Source organism: Gymnoscopelus braueri (genome assembly GCF_963280865.1).
Source record: "Gymnoscopelus braueri genome assembly, chromosome: 12".
In the NCBI taxonomy this organism is placed as follows: Eukaryota; Metazoa; Chordata; class Actinopteri; order Myctophiformes; family Myctophidae; genus Gymnoscopelus; species Gymnoscopelus braueri.
The window spans coordinates 15,472,656-15,487,553 of NC_137614.1; the positions used below are offsets into that span (position 1 = coordinate 15,472,656).

Sequence of the window (14,898 nt, forward strand, 5' to 3'; positions counted from 1 at the left end):
GTACAAAAAACAATTCCAGGCAAATGAAGAATAAGAAGTAAAAACATTGTCTTCAATAGGGCTGTAACTTATCGATTATTTTCTTGTTGATTATTCTATTGATTACTTTTTCGGTTAATCAATACAAATGTCTATCTATATGCTTTGTTATAATTGACTAAATCAATTTGTGTGATAAATGACTTAAGGTGAGGTGAGGACTGTTGTCCTGGTGTCGTGCAAAAAATAGCTGATTTCAAGCTTGTAGATCTGCTATTTTCAATATTTTTGAAAATTGATTATTTTATTAAAGTCTATTTTTTTATAATGCTTTAAATCGATTTGTTTGCACCCTTGGTCGTCAACTCCTCGTGAATCAACCACAGGCATACTGTATGTAGGGGAAGAGGGAGGATGGGAGAGAAGACAGGAGAGCAAGTGGCCATGACAACCACACTGGCACGGATGCTGTATGTAGATACCCTCAGAGATGGATGACACTGACAACACATAAATATTCATTCACCTGCCATTTTGTCACGTCTGTCAAAGTTGAAGATAATTTATCTCATCATTATTATCTTCCTATAATTGGTCCTCACTAAATGCTTATTATAAGATGGCACAGTTTCGGTCTACTCACTCGTCTCAGAGGTGGTCTGTGGACATAAACCTGCCTACCAATGACATCATTGGTTGGGATTCCAAGCTAATAGAGACTACAGCCTTTCTCTTCCTGGAAAGTTAGCATGCTGAAATATCATCAATACAAAAAATGTATTACCTCATGATGTCATCAGTGATAACTGTTCACATCCCACCTCTGAGACAGAGTGAGTAGACATAAACGGTACCGTCTAATAATGAACATTATTGAGGACCAAATTAGTTAGTTTTTAGTTCTCTATGTTTGACTATCTCGTAATAATATATAAATTAGCTTAAAAATACTTTTACGTTTTTGAATTCTTTTAATAGATTTTCACCTATAATGACATTGGATTACTAATCGATTATTTCATTAAATTATCGATTAGCAATTATTTTCTAATAATCGATTAAATTGATTAGTTCAATTACTGTAACTGTTGCATGACCCCTAATATCAATTGAGTGAAATCATCTGACCATTTTATTTCCACTTCATCCTGAAAGCCCACTAGCATTCACCTGATCCTGAACAATGGCCATGTCACGCTGTGTTTGTGTTCACATTGTGTGCCAACTAATAAATGATCATTAGTGTTTACTATAGCCTGGACAGGTTGTAATGACTCTCCAACTCTACTCATCTCCCAGCTGGATAAATATGTACCTGTGCCCTGGATGCACTTATCAGTCATTGTATTCTTTCAGGCCTCCCACAAATCAGTCAGCACTGCAGTATAGTGTTTGGGTCTACAAGTAGAATAACAAGTACATAATGTCCAACATGTTGCTGTGTGTAATTAGATGAGGGAATAAAGTAATGGCCAATGTGCTAGTGTAACTGTGTGCAGTCCATGTCTAAAGCCAAATGTGCTCATACAGTATCAGTGACGGCTCCTGACAAATCTTTCAGGGAGGGCGAATTTTGCGACGATGGCTAAGGTGACCCAAAGAAATAATAAATCTTCTCCAGGTCAAATGGAGCTAGTTTTCAGCTATGGTCCCCCACCCAGTGTACCAGCCCACAAGGCTACTGTGAAAACAAGGAGTCCCAAGAGGACCACAGAAATCCCCTGAGTGGCGATGGCCCTTTCCCAAGAGGACTACATAGTTTCCCTTGTTGCATGGACACTGTTACCCTGGATTGCATCATAGCAGAAAGGCTCACAGTGGCTAATAGTGGGTTGTCTACAGTAGTAACTCCATTATAATGCTCAATAACCAACCAGCCATAGGACAAAAAGTAAAGCTTAAAGGTGACTCTCCACCAAACGGACTACTTCAGACTACTTCAGACTACAACAGATAGCAACAGACTGGTAGTCTGTTGGCAAAAGTTGGCATTTAGTTCAGCACAAGCAGTCGGCCGATGTGCACATTGTTGTGCCAATGCCTTAGAGCTGGCAGAACTTAGCCTGGTAAACCCTCCCTCCGGAAATCTCATTTCTATTTGATTCCTGGAGTGAGTCTGGCATGAACCGCCTCTCTGCAATATTGGCTGTGTATGCCAAACGGCCGCGCCTATCAGCGTCGTCGCTCATTGTTCTGTGATTGACAGCTTACGTTGGCCAATCAGGTGGCGAGTTCGAGTGAGCCCAAAACACGAACGGCAGCCATGTTTTTCTTGTGCGCTATTTTCTCCGCAATTTTTGTACTTCAAAAAGCTCTCTAACTTCTATTTTGAGGCACGGAATTTACTTATAAGATATCGTTTGGATAGAATTTAGTTGTTTAACTTCATATATGTGGTCAATTAATCATGACAAAGCCTATTTAAAAATAAAAATGTAGAGAACCGGTAGGGGCGGGCAGTGACACCCATGTATCCGAATAAGGCAACCCATTTTGGGCATGGATCGTCTCAAAAGTCTCGTTGCGTCACATTAGACTGGTGAACTGCTGATTGGCTGAAGGGGAAAAATTATCATTGGCTGAAGGGGTTGTCAGTCAACGGTATTACTCCCGCCCAACTCCAGCACAGCCAATATTACAGAAAGGCGGATCAGGCCAGACTCACTCCTGAAATCAAATGGAAATGAGATTTCCGGAGGGAGGGTTTACCAGGCTAGGCAGAACTGGCCTGCAAGATCTTTCCAGTGTTGCCAGGTCTGCTTATTATAAGCGACTTTGGGCTTGTTTTCCTGTAAAGTCGCTTGTTTTGCTTTTGTTTGGGCTTGTTTCTGAAGTGTAGTTGCTTATTTGGGCTGGTTTTCAAGATTCTTTTTGAAAATGGTTGATATAAAAGGGCTCAAGTGGTGAAACTGGTCGCTTCTTTTGGGCTTGTTTTTAGACCTGGTCGCTTGTTTTCCTCACAGAATCTGGCAACAGCAGAGCTTTTTTTACTCGCAACAAAACAAAACACACATAGCATTCTCCACCAGCCCAGGGCTAACGGCGGGCTCTAGTCAGTCGGGACCAACCAACCGAGCAAGTTCTGTTTCTCATCGTCGGGTCGATAGATGTCCCGACCCGACGGAACGACGACAACAATTTGTCGGCAGCAGACGCTTTCCAACGCCTCCCAACGCTGACCCGAAATCGGTGCGGTGGGGAGCTGCCTTTAGAACACTGGTTTTGAACCCTATAGGACCACAGAGTTCCCCTTGTTGTATATGGACACAGTTACTTGTCTGTCTGTCTGCCAGTCTGCCGGTCTTGTCTGTGAACAAAACTTGAAAGCAGATGGTTGTATGTTCATAGGAATTATCAGTAGGTTACGTCATATTTATTTAAATGTTGGGTCCAAAAGGTCACGGTCACAACCAAGGTCTGGTTGTGTCTATTCATTGAGAATGAATGGACAGCTTTTTCTGAAACTTGGTGGGAATAAATGGTCAAAGGTCAAGGTCACATTCTACGTCATGGTCAAAATTAGATAACTGGTTATATGTGCCGGTCCTCCAAAATGGGTATTTTATGGACAGGGGTGGTCGCCAAAAGAGAAATCAAGATATTAAAAAAAGATCCCATGGCATGGGATCTTTTTTTAATAGAATGTGACCTTGACCTCTAGGGTTCAAAACCAGTGTTCTAAAGACAGCTCTCCACCGCACCGATTTCGGGCCGACTCAGCGTTGGAAAGCGTCTGCCGCCGACAAATTGTTGTCGGATAGCGTTGTTCCGTCGGGTCGGGACATCTATCGACCCGACGATGAGAAACAGAACTTGCTCGGTTGGTCCCGATTGACTAGAGCCCGCCGTTAGCCCTGGGCTGGTGGAGAATGCTATGTGTGTTTTGTTTTGGTGTGAGTAAAAAAAGCTCTGCTGATGCCAGATTCTATGAGGAAAACAAGCGACCAGGTCTAAAAACAAGCCCAAAAGAGATGGGAGTGAGTCTTTTTTTCAGTTACTATAGGCAAGCCACAGTGAGCTGCTCAGTACAGTGAGAACAGTGGCAAATGCATAAACTAACTGAACATGTGATTGTCTCCGTAGATGAAGCTGAGAGTCCTAACCATGTACAGTAAAAGGCATTTTACCATGCTTTCCCATTATAATACAATGGGAAAGCATGGTAAAATGCCTTTTACTGTACATGGTTAGGAACCATATTATGGTTCAAAACTAACTATATCTTGTCTTTCATCAGCAGAGCAGCAGACAGGAAATGCAACTGCCAGTCAAAAATCCCTCTTTCTCCATCTCTTAACAGTTTCAGTCGCACACATAATCTCGCAGTAGCAAGACGATTAGATAGATATCTAACAAGACATGTGATAAAGTAAGGGTTGGTCTGACCACATGAGAATGACACAGACATGGATGCAAGAAGAACTTACATTTTCCTTAATTGAAAAAAGATTGTGGGATGTTGCTGCTTTTGAGAGGTTTTTCATTGTACTTCAACAATGTGCACATGTATGCTTCTGTTTGACCTTCATTCACCCAGGTTAATGAAGCTCTACACAGTAGAACATGCTGTCTCAGCACTCCCCTAACACACACGCACACAAACAATGAAATCTTTGTGCAAAACAAACACACCTGCGCGTGCACACATGCAAAAAGACACTGAATATATTTCATTGTGTCGTCCTCCTCACCCATAATTTCCAACCCGAGAGCTATCCAAACAAAAGAGACTAATATACAGCCGGTGCCACATAGTAAAGGCAGTCCAGACAAACAAGTATTTTGAGAGGCTGATGAGTGCATCTATCTGTCAGAGCAGGGCAAAGGCAGCCATTTCAATCCCATCTCCCAGCACCTCATCACTGCAAATTCCAGTTCCAAGTCAGTCAATCAAAAATGCCACTGCTTCTCAGAGTCCTCTTTCCTCTATGTGGACTTGTAGATTTACCCATGGCTTCTTCTCTGTTTTTTTTACCAAACAGCCCAGCAGAAGTACATGAAGTAATGCTGCCAAAGAAAGGAGTCTGTGTCATGAAATGAGCAATAACTACTGGTGAGCTTGGTCAAGCAAACTTGAAATTTTAACCACTTAAACCCTATACTTCATTGGCTGTGGTCCCCCAGGGTTCTTTGATTGATTGATTGAATTCTTTTTTCTTTTTTTTTCTTTTTTTTACAAATCTACAAGTCTATACAAGTTTAAGTTGGTTCCCCCTTTTCCCACTACACCAAATCTCTCCACCAAAAATAGTTGATCTATAAACTTGCAACGCTGCATGTTATGTGTATCTGGCTATTTTGGCCTAATTTTCAACCCTGAATAGGGATGCTAGGGGTCATGTGGTTAACATTACAATGTCATGGCATTTAAAATATATATTTTTCTGTTTGTTGTTTTCTCAAAAGAGGTGTAACACCAGTTGCATCATTAAGCATTTTTTTTATCCCATCTGACAGGAGTCAAAAAGTTACGTGAGACTTTTGGCCTGTCAGTTAATGTAACATCAATGCTAAATAAGCTGTCCCTATGAAATGCTCAGTCAATACGCCACGTCACCACCCAGTAGGCTAGACTAGAGCAGCCCTTCTGCAAAGTGCACCATTATGTAGGTTGTTGCTCTGCTGAAGACTACATTATTACATTACAGTCATTTAGCAGACGCTTTTATCCAAAACGACTTACAATAAGTGCATTCAACATAGGTAGGGAACGAAACTACTAATCACCAGAAGTCTTAAGTGCATTTCCTGCAAAAACAAGCAACCAAGAGTAGCAAGCAACCTAGCGCTAAGGTAAAAGTGCAATATATCAGCTACCTACTTTCTTAAACAGATGAGACAAAATGGCAAAATCAAATGAGCACGAGCTAAAACAAATAAGTGTATCGACTAAACATGATCCAATAAAACAATACAAAAATAAAACAAGAGTTCGTACAACTAGTTAACAACAAGTAGGCCAGGCAAAGAGGAAGGGTTTCCTGAAGAGGTGGGTTTTCAGCCTGCGGCGAAAGATGGGCAGTGACTCTGCTGTCCTGACATCAGTGGGAAGTTCATTCCACCACTGTGGGGCCAGAACAGAAAAAAGTCGTGACCGCGTCGATCAACCAGAAGGACCCTTGAGTGACGAGGCAATCAGTCGCCCCGAGGTGGCAGACCGAAGTGGTCGGGCAGGGGTGTAGGCATCGACCATAGCCCGGAGGTAAGAAGGAGCTTTTCCTTTCACTGCCCTGGGCACCAGGGTTTTATGATTATGACTATGATAAAGCTAAACCATTTAGTATGTTGACAACATATTCATGATGCCCTGATTTAAAATCCAACTGAGGATGTGGTAAATTGTACACTAAATTAACAATGAGGAATTCACTGTGTGTACATAATTATATAATCTATTCTCTATCCATTGTGCTATGGATCTAATTGAAACAGAAATTGTCTTTAAAAAGGTGATAACTTGGTGCAAGTCATTGGTCTTCTCATCACCTAATCAAGCTATTCACTGTAGCATGAAATTGTTTACGCTGGCAATAAGCACAGATGTATGAGTGCCATATTTTATTATGATAATGATGATTAGGAGCATATTCCACTTTAGTCCTAGGTTGTGCTGTGAAATGTCTCTGCTTCAGATGGATAGATTCACAATAAATGACTGAATAATTTATTGTTCTATGTGAAGAATTTCTCTACTCCAGTCAGTTTTAAAACGATTTGACACAAAGGAACCACAACACAATTAAACATTATTCTACAGATCTAATTCAGTGTTGCTCACAAAACAAGTCACACAGTAAGGAATAGGTATGTTTGACATTGGGACAATATAAAAGCTACTGTATTAAACTCCAGTATGACAGCTGTCTAGTGGCACCCAGTAAAAAGTTGACACAACAAGCTCTGTTGCTCTCTCTAATGGGGAGCCCAACAGGCCCTGAGAACATTTGGTTTATTCAAACACCAAACGGTTTATCCCAGAAATAAACAGAGATGAATATCTGCACACAATCTTCTACCAAAGGCACTTCTGGAAGAAAGGTTGTTGCTCTGAGTCCGTCTTTGCATGTGAGGATCTGTGTCTCACTGACAATCCGTGTCCCTCAAACAGTGTGAAAAACACTCACAGCTGAGACTTGCAGAGCCACCACATCTACGCATATCTTTTTCTGTGCCATAGCTACATTTGAGTGTGTTTTGTATGTTTATGCACCAGGGGTTACCAAGATAACACGTTTACGATTAGTATCAGAGAAGTTAAACACTGTCACAATATTGGAACATTCAGCTCTCTAACACTCAGCATTTCTGTGTTGGACTACAAAGGAATGATAATGAAATATGAGACCAGTAGATTATCCAATAACTGAAACCTAACAGGGCATTTGTGCTATATTGAAATGTTCGATTTCAACTGCAAAGAACGATGATATACTGTAGATGAAGATTTCAACTCATAATAAGTCAACGCTATGCCACATTTTTGGTGCCAAAAGGACAACATGCCAAAGTAGGTGCCAGAACGCCAATAGATTAAAGCCCCCAGAGGGGACAGATGCCAGGGCTCAGCTGGTAAAACAAGAGCAAAAGGCAGCATGGCATGGAACTCAGACAGGAAGCAGGCTGGGCAACAGTGTGCAGCAGCTGGGGACTGGGTACAATAGTCATCACCTCCAGCTGCTTAGCATCATATTCTGATAATAATTTTAGACTGTCCCTAGACATAACACCTTTTTCCTAGGACTGGGTAATAGAAACAAAATCAAATATCACTATATTTTTTACCAAATACCTCTACTGTATATCAGTGTCAAACTGACAACCAATCTGAGGTCTTTTAATCAGCAGACAAAAGCATGCTTATTAGAAAAGGTTCCCCTATAGAGGGTCATTAGTCTAGGGAAAGATAGGGGAGCACTTGTTTGTGTTTGTACTGTAGATGTTATTGTCATGTGCTTTGTATTGTATGTATGTATGTATTTTTAACTTATTGACTGTTAAATGTGAGAGGACCTCAATGGAAATAAGTCTCAGGACTTTCTTGTGTAATCCTCAAACTGCTGTAACCATGTGTTTTTGCTTTCAAATCAAATCAAATCAAAATATATTGATATAGTATCGACGATATCGTATTGTGATGATATATGATAATAAAAAAGCAGGTTTCTTGCAATAATATTTCCAAAATACCCATAATTTTGGAAAGCACTAAAATGAGAACATGTCGTAATTTGTATTCATCATTGGCATATCAACTTTCCAACCAATAAAAATAAAACACTACATTGCTTACATTGCTTTATATAATAAAGGAACACTGCAGACATTGATGTCTACTTGGCCACGGTTAAGCATTTCTCACTGATGAAAATGGTCCCAGTGATAGTTGACTGGAATGTTCCATGGCAAGTCCACTATATGACCAGTGAACAATCTCACTTTTGTTGACATTTCAGACTAGGACTGGGCAATATATTGATATTATACTGATAGATATCGATTTTGGATATCGTGATATGGCAAGAGAGGCGATGTTGAGATGGTTCGAACATGTGCGGAGGAGGGATGAGGGGTATATTGGGAGGATGCTGGAGCTGCCAGGCAAGAGGAAGGCCAAAGAGACAAGGTTTATGGATGTGGTGAGAGAGGACATGCAGCTGGCTGGAGTGACCGAAGAAGAGAACAGAAACAGATAGAAAAACATTATCTGTTGTGGCAACCCATGAGAGGAATTTACCAGAAAGAATAATAATATCTTGTGTTGACTGTGTTGTCTTTTCCTGGCTTTAATCACTTAAAGTCTAACTGCAGGCTTTTTTGCTACCTTTTATTGTGATGTTTTTTTTGGTGAGTTGGTAATAATCAGCCTATTACCGGTACAGTCTTGGCTGACTGTCAAGGGCAGGAATTTCATGGAGGCCATGAAGGCCATGCCCACCGTGGCCACTCAGTTTGGCCTTCTGTTCTGCGCCTCTTTCCTGTCAATACGATTTTTAGACACCACTGTCTTTTGTTGAGATTCTGAATTCTTAACCCCCCACATCCCCATCTTCAAAAGAGTCCAGTGACTGCGATTAGTCCAGGGCTGAGAGTGTATGAACTTTTGACTCCGCAGTTTCTACAAATATTGGTAATTTGTAAATACCAATGAATTATTTTGTGAAATAAATAAATAAATGTCTTTCTTTTATTTACATTTGTTTCACTGATAGTTATTAAACATTAATACATTCAATTAAATTCATTATTTCCGTTTAATCATTGATTGATATGATGGCCTTCCCTCCTTGTCATTTGTCCTTTGTGCCCTAAAACTATTATTTTACAACAAATTATGAAATTCCAGGCCTGCGACCATCCGATCCCCTCAGACTATAGGATTGATGGGATCTAAACGCAGCTGCTGGTTTGTGACTCTCACCTCACATGTTTCAGTGTACATATTCTAGTGTACCGTCTAAGTTTAATATGAGAACGTGTCCGGACGTCATCTTAAATTACACAGCAAGCACAATGACGTCACGATGACGTTATGATGACGCCCGGTCATCACCCCGGTGACGTTCAGGACTAGGCCAGATCACAGCCCATATGGGGATGATCTTTACGTCATTTACAGGACGTCATCACCGGGACATCATATGGACATTTGGACAGCAATTTTGGGTGATGAGAAATGTGTTTAGATGATGTCCTGGAAGTGATGTTTTTGTGGTCAGGATTAATTTTGGTTGAAATCAGGTGATATTCTGGGCCAGATCTGACTTGTCTTGGTTTGACTTGATCTAGCCCCAATCGAGACGTCACTGATTGGTCCGGGTCCTGACTGTGCTTGCTGGGTACATTCAGTCAGAACAGAGTAGCAGCTCTGTACTGTCTCCATAATGAGAATCAGCTGTGTGTGGAGGAATATCGAGATAAGCTGAGCCTGAGTTCATATTGTCAGTATGCAGCACACTCTGTATGTTGAAAGGTAAATATGGAAACTCAAATAAAAAGTCAAAGAAGGGACTACAGGCCTGTCTCACCTCTTATGAAGACTAAACTCCTGGCCATCATGGCTCTCTCTTCATGACACTGTGGCAGGGCAGATAAGCTCCTTTAGCAACAGACTGTTACACCCAGGTTGCAAGAAGGAGCGCCATAGGAGATCCTTTCTGCCTGCAGAAATAAGACTGTACAACTCCTCATCTGGTTGGCTGATTAGGATGGGGGATATTGAATTCAAGCCATTGGACTCATTGAGTCTGTCGTTCAATATTGTTGGTTGACTATGATTAGATGCCTATTGTGGATGTTTTTTTTTATTATAATGTGCTTTTATTGACATCTCTATGAGAGCTGCTTTAACACCTTCATTTCCCCTCTGGGCTGAATAAAGTACCTACCGTATGTCTGTGGAAGGGGCTTCTGGGTCATTTCAGACATGGCTGTTTCTAGGTCATTTCAGCCTTGCTTGTCTCATCCAGACAATCTCACTTTACTTGTCTTTCCTTATTCATCCATCCACTGACACATGTAATCAGTGGTGGACAACGTACTCAACCCCAATACTTGAGTCAACTACAAGTGAAAGTTTCTCAGTCAAATAAAGTTTTCTTTTAATATATATATATATCAATGCTTTGCTGTGTTGAATTTTTGACATTTTCCAAGGTTTTGAAATAATGTAACTTTGAAGTGGAGTACAATATTTGTCTTTGAAATGTAGCGCGGTGAAAGTCATAAGCTAAGAATAAATAAATAAATAACTACAGGTCTCCGCCAGTACTGTTCCTGATTAATTAATATTAGGTAACTGTCTTACCTATTTATATTACATATTGTCACGTGTCACTTGACCAATGTTAGCTTGACCAATGTTACCTCACTTCAAAAAGCATAGATGGCTTTTTGAAGTGACACACCTATTTATAGGATTTTATTTCGTCATGCGTCTCGCTAGCCAATCAAAAGCATTGGTGACAACATATTGTAACGTGTCACGATATTGTCACGTGTCACGTGAAGCTTGACCAATGTTAGCTTGGCTAGGGGGGGGGACACACAGCGGGACGGGAACGAAAACATACTCTCCACCTCTGGCGGAGACAATAAGCCTTTAAAAACTTGACATTAATAAACAATCAACCATAATAGTCTACTAAAATAGACTAGGCTATGACCACGTCAGCAGAGATTAAAACCAGTGCCACAGTACAAATTATTTGTATATACAAGGCCGATCGATGCCCGCAGGGAATGATGCCTGTTGGGAACATAATCCCCTCTAATAATGAAATACACCCTGTACCCTTTTGAACCTGTTGTCAGAGAACTCATCTTACCCCTCCATCTGCCTTTCATGTCCGTATATGGAGATCTCTTCCTCTGTTTGTATAAGTAATTTGATCTCCAATTAAGGGGATCCCAGATGACATCAATATGACGTCATAGTATCAGACATCAAACGGACGGTTCATACAGAGATAATGTGCATTCTTCAGGGATGTCCATGCATGGAGTTCTATTGTCGCACAGTGGTTCTGGACAACCGATAGGTCACACAGAACACTAAACCAGATTCTGCACATTTCGTCAACAACATTTTCCCACACACTCCATCACGACTCCACCTCCAAGATGTCCAACCTCCAAGTATACAATGACAAATTCACTAATTGCAATGATGCCTGCGCAAATCGGCAGTTTGGAATGCTTGGCAACAGTTTGTGTTGTGTGTGACATCAGACCAGAAATCTGCTAAACATATATATAAGAACAGTACATCAAAGAGAAAGTGTTACTTCAAACAGAATCTGTTGAGGTTGTCTGAGTGAAAACCATCCCCATAAAAGCCAATGGACTTCAAATGCGTCTGTGTCCAAGATACATAGTGTAGTCAAGAACAATATATAGAGTAAAAATACAGATATATAGAGGGGAGACAGACAAGTGAGCCAAGAGAAGATGAGGACAAATCTCCAAGCCAAAAGAGAACAAAGAATTCCATCCACATCACAGTCCAAGGATTGCAGCATCTTTGATGAAGAACCAGCGGACGTTCAAATTGCCGGCTCTATAACCAGCCAGAGAAAAGGAGGTGGAACTGATGAATCAAGATCTTACCAAGACTTTAACTCAGCCAGGAGAAGTAAAGATAGATCTGATGACTTACACAAGAAAGAAAACCACATATGTAAACAGTGTGGTAAGAGTTTCAGTCGGTCAGGTAACCTGAAGACGCACCAACGTGTCCACACTGGAGAAAAACCTTTCTGCTGTAAACAGTGTAGCAAGAGTTTCAGTCAGTTATGTGACCTGAAGAAGCACCATCGTATCCACACAGGAGAACAACCTTTCCACTGTAAAATGTGTGACAAGAGTTTCAGTCAGTCAGGTTCTTTGACAATACACCAGCGTATCCACACTGGAGAAAAGCCTTTCCACTGTAAAATGTGCGACAAGAGTTTCAGTGAGTTACGTTCTTTGACAATACACCAGCGTATACACACGGGAGAAAAACCCTTCCTGTGTAAACAGTGTGGTAAGAGTTTCAGTAGGTCAGGTACTTTGAAGACACACCTGCATGTCCACACTGGAGACAAGCCTTTCCACTGTAAACAGTGTGATAAGAGTTTCAGTCAGTTATGTGACCTGAAGAGACACCAGCATGTCCACACCGGAGAAAAGCCTTTCCACTGTAAGCAGTGTGATGCGAGTTTCAGTCGGTTGGATAATCTGAAGAAACACCAGTATATACACACCGGGGAAAAACCCTTCCTGTGTAAACAGTGTGATGCGAGTTTCAGTGAATTAGGTCACCTGAAGAGACACCAGCATATCCACACTGACGAAAAACCTTTCCACTGTAAAGTGTGCGACAAGAGTTTCAATGTGTTAGGTAACCTAAAGACACACCAGCGTATCCACACTGGAGAAACATCCTTCCACTGAACAATGTGGGACACGTTTCAGTGAGTTAAGAACTTTGAAGACACACCATCGTATCCAAACTGGAGAAAAACATTTCCACTGTAAAACTGATTTGTCTCTCCGAATCTGGCAACACTGCTAGTGGCTCCCCATTGAATATACCTGGTTGCTTATTTCTCTCGCAGAATGTGGCAACACTGCTATCTGTTTTGGCCAGTTATATCCCCCTGAACAGCCAATCCGTCCACTTTGAAGAAAAATTCATCCACTGTAGTGTATTAGGAAATCAAAATTGTTGGAGATTCTGAAGACACACACTTGTCAACAATGGAGAAAAAAAAACACGTCCTGTTCTGAAGAAACAGCAGCGTCTCCACACTACACAATGTTGGGCACCAGATGAAAACAACAAAACATATATTGTCTGAAACACACTACCTACTGGAAAGAAAGACCATGAGCACAGACACACTCATGGGTCTGTGGCTTAATGCCTATCAAACAGGGGTTCTTGAAATGGAAAAGGTTGCGAATCACTGAGCTAGACTCTTTCAGAGTCAGGCTGGCATTAGTAAGAGTAAGTGAATAGCGATCATTGAAACCTTGCCCAAATATGTAGTCATACATAATTATGTTATAGATGCAGGGTTTTCAACTGGTGGTCCATGGGCCATTGGTGGTCCGTGAATGCTTGGTCCCTGACCAAGCATTCAGTAAAATAGGAGACTGAACGGTTTTGTTTTTCTTTTTTGGGTTTTGTTATGCTCAATGTTAAGCGGACCAACAACCTTGGATACATACTGTAGGCCTTTGTTTATTCTGTGAAGGAAGTCCTGTCACTAGTATCAAGAAACGTGTCTCTGGGGTCTAAAGTGTATTCAGGGGGAGTGGCAGTGAGATCAATGAGAAGGAACTGGGGTTAAGGGGGGTTCGGGTTGATCGAATTGATGAGAGGTCGAGTATGACCGGCGCTGGTAGAAAGGGAGTCTATAGGCTACAGGGCTTAAAGGGGTTCAACCAGGGCGATAACCCAGAAGAAGCAGAAGACCAAGATTGGTCCAGCAGTGTGCAATATTAGCTGCACACACACAGACAGACAGACAGACAGAAAAGGACACACGGTCAGGGGTAAGAACATAATGTCCTTCCATAGAAGGTTCCATTCTGCCGGAGATCAAAACCAGTGCCACAGTAAAAATAATGTGTATCCACAAAGCCGATCGATGCCGGGCTGGGAACGATGCCTGTTGGGAAGGTATTCCCCTCTCAGTGTCATTTAATTTAAATGCGTGTCGATAACCTTTTTAGCATAAAATGCCAAATTCACCACACTGATGCAAGTAATTGCAATGGTACCTGCACAAATAGGCATTGTTAGGAATGTTTGGCAACAGTTTATGTTGTGTGTGACATCAGACCAGAGCTCAGGTCAACATAAGATGTTCTCTTCTACATAAGACAATTAAAGATTGAGGGTGAATCTATTAAGACCCTATTGGGAGAAGTACAGGGATAATCGAGATAGAGCTAGAAAGGTAAAGACTGAGGAGAGCGGGCCAATCCGAGTGTGAGAGACAGGGATATAGGAGTAATAAATACCTTGAGAGAAGATAATAAAGATTGAGGGTGAATGCGAGAGAGACACATGAGTGAGGACAATACATGAGGACAAATCTCCAGGCAAGAAGAGAGAAAATGACCCCATCCACATCACAGTCCATGAATAGCAGCAGCTTTGACGATGAACCAGTGGCCGTTCAAACTGCAAGCTCTGTCGCCAGCCAGGAACAAGGAGACTACACAGATAATAATAATAATAATAAAACTTTATTTATATAGCACCTCTCAAAACTGGGTTACAAAGTGCTTTACAAAGAAAACAGCAAAAGAAAAAGTACACAAAACAAAAACAATGTAAAAAACAAAGCAGAGATGCACATGAACTAGACTAGGGCTGGGCATTAAAAGCTAATCTATAGAAGTGGGTTTTAAGGAGGGATTTAAACC

The 14,898-nt window shown here is 41.2% G+C and overlaps 1 protein-coding gene across 1 annotated transcript in view; it reads right to left on the minus strand.

Moving 5' to 3' along the window:
- kcnc4 (potassium voltage-gated channel, Shaw-related subfamily, member 4) overlaps positions 1-14,898 on the minus strand; it is a 56,140-nt gene that overhangs the window by 17,288 nt on the left and 23,954 nt on the right. The gene's annotated exons all lie outside the window — the stretch shown is intronic.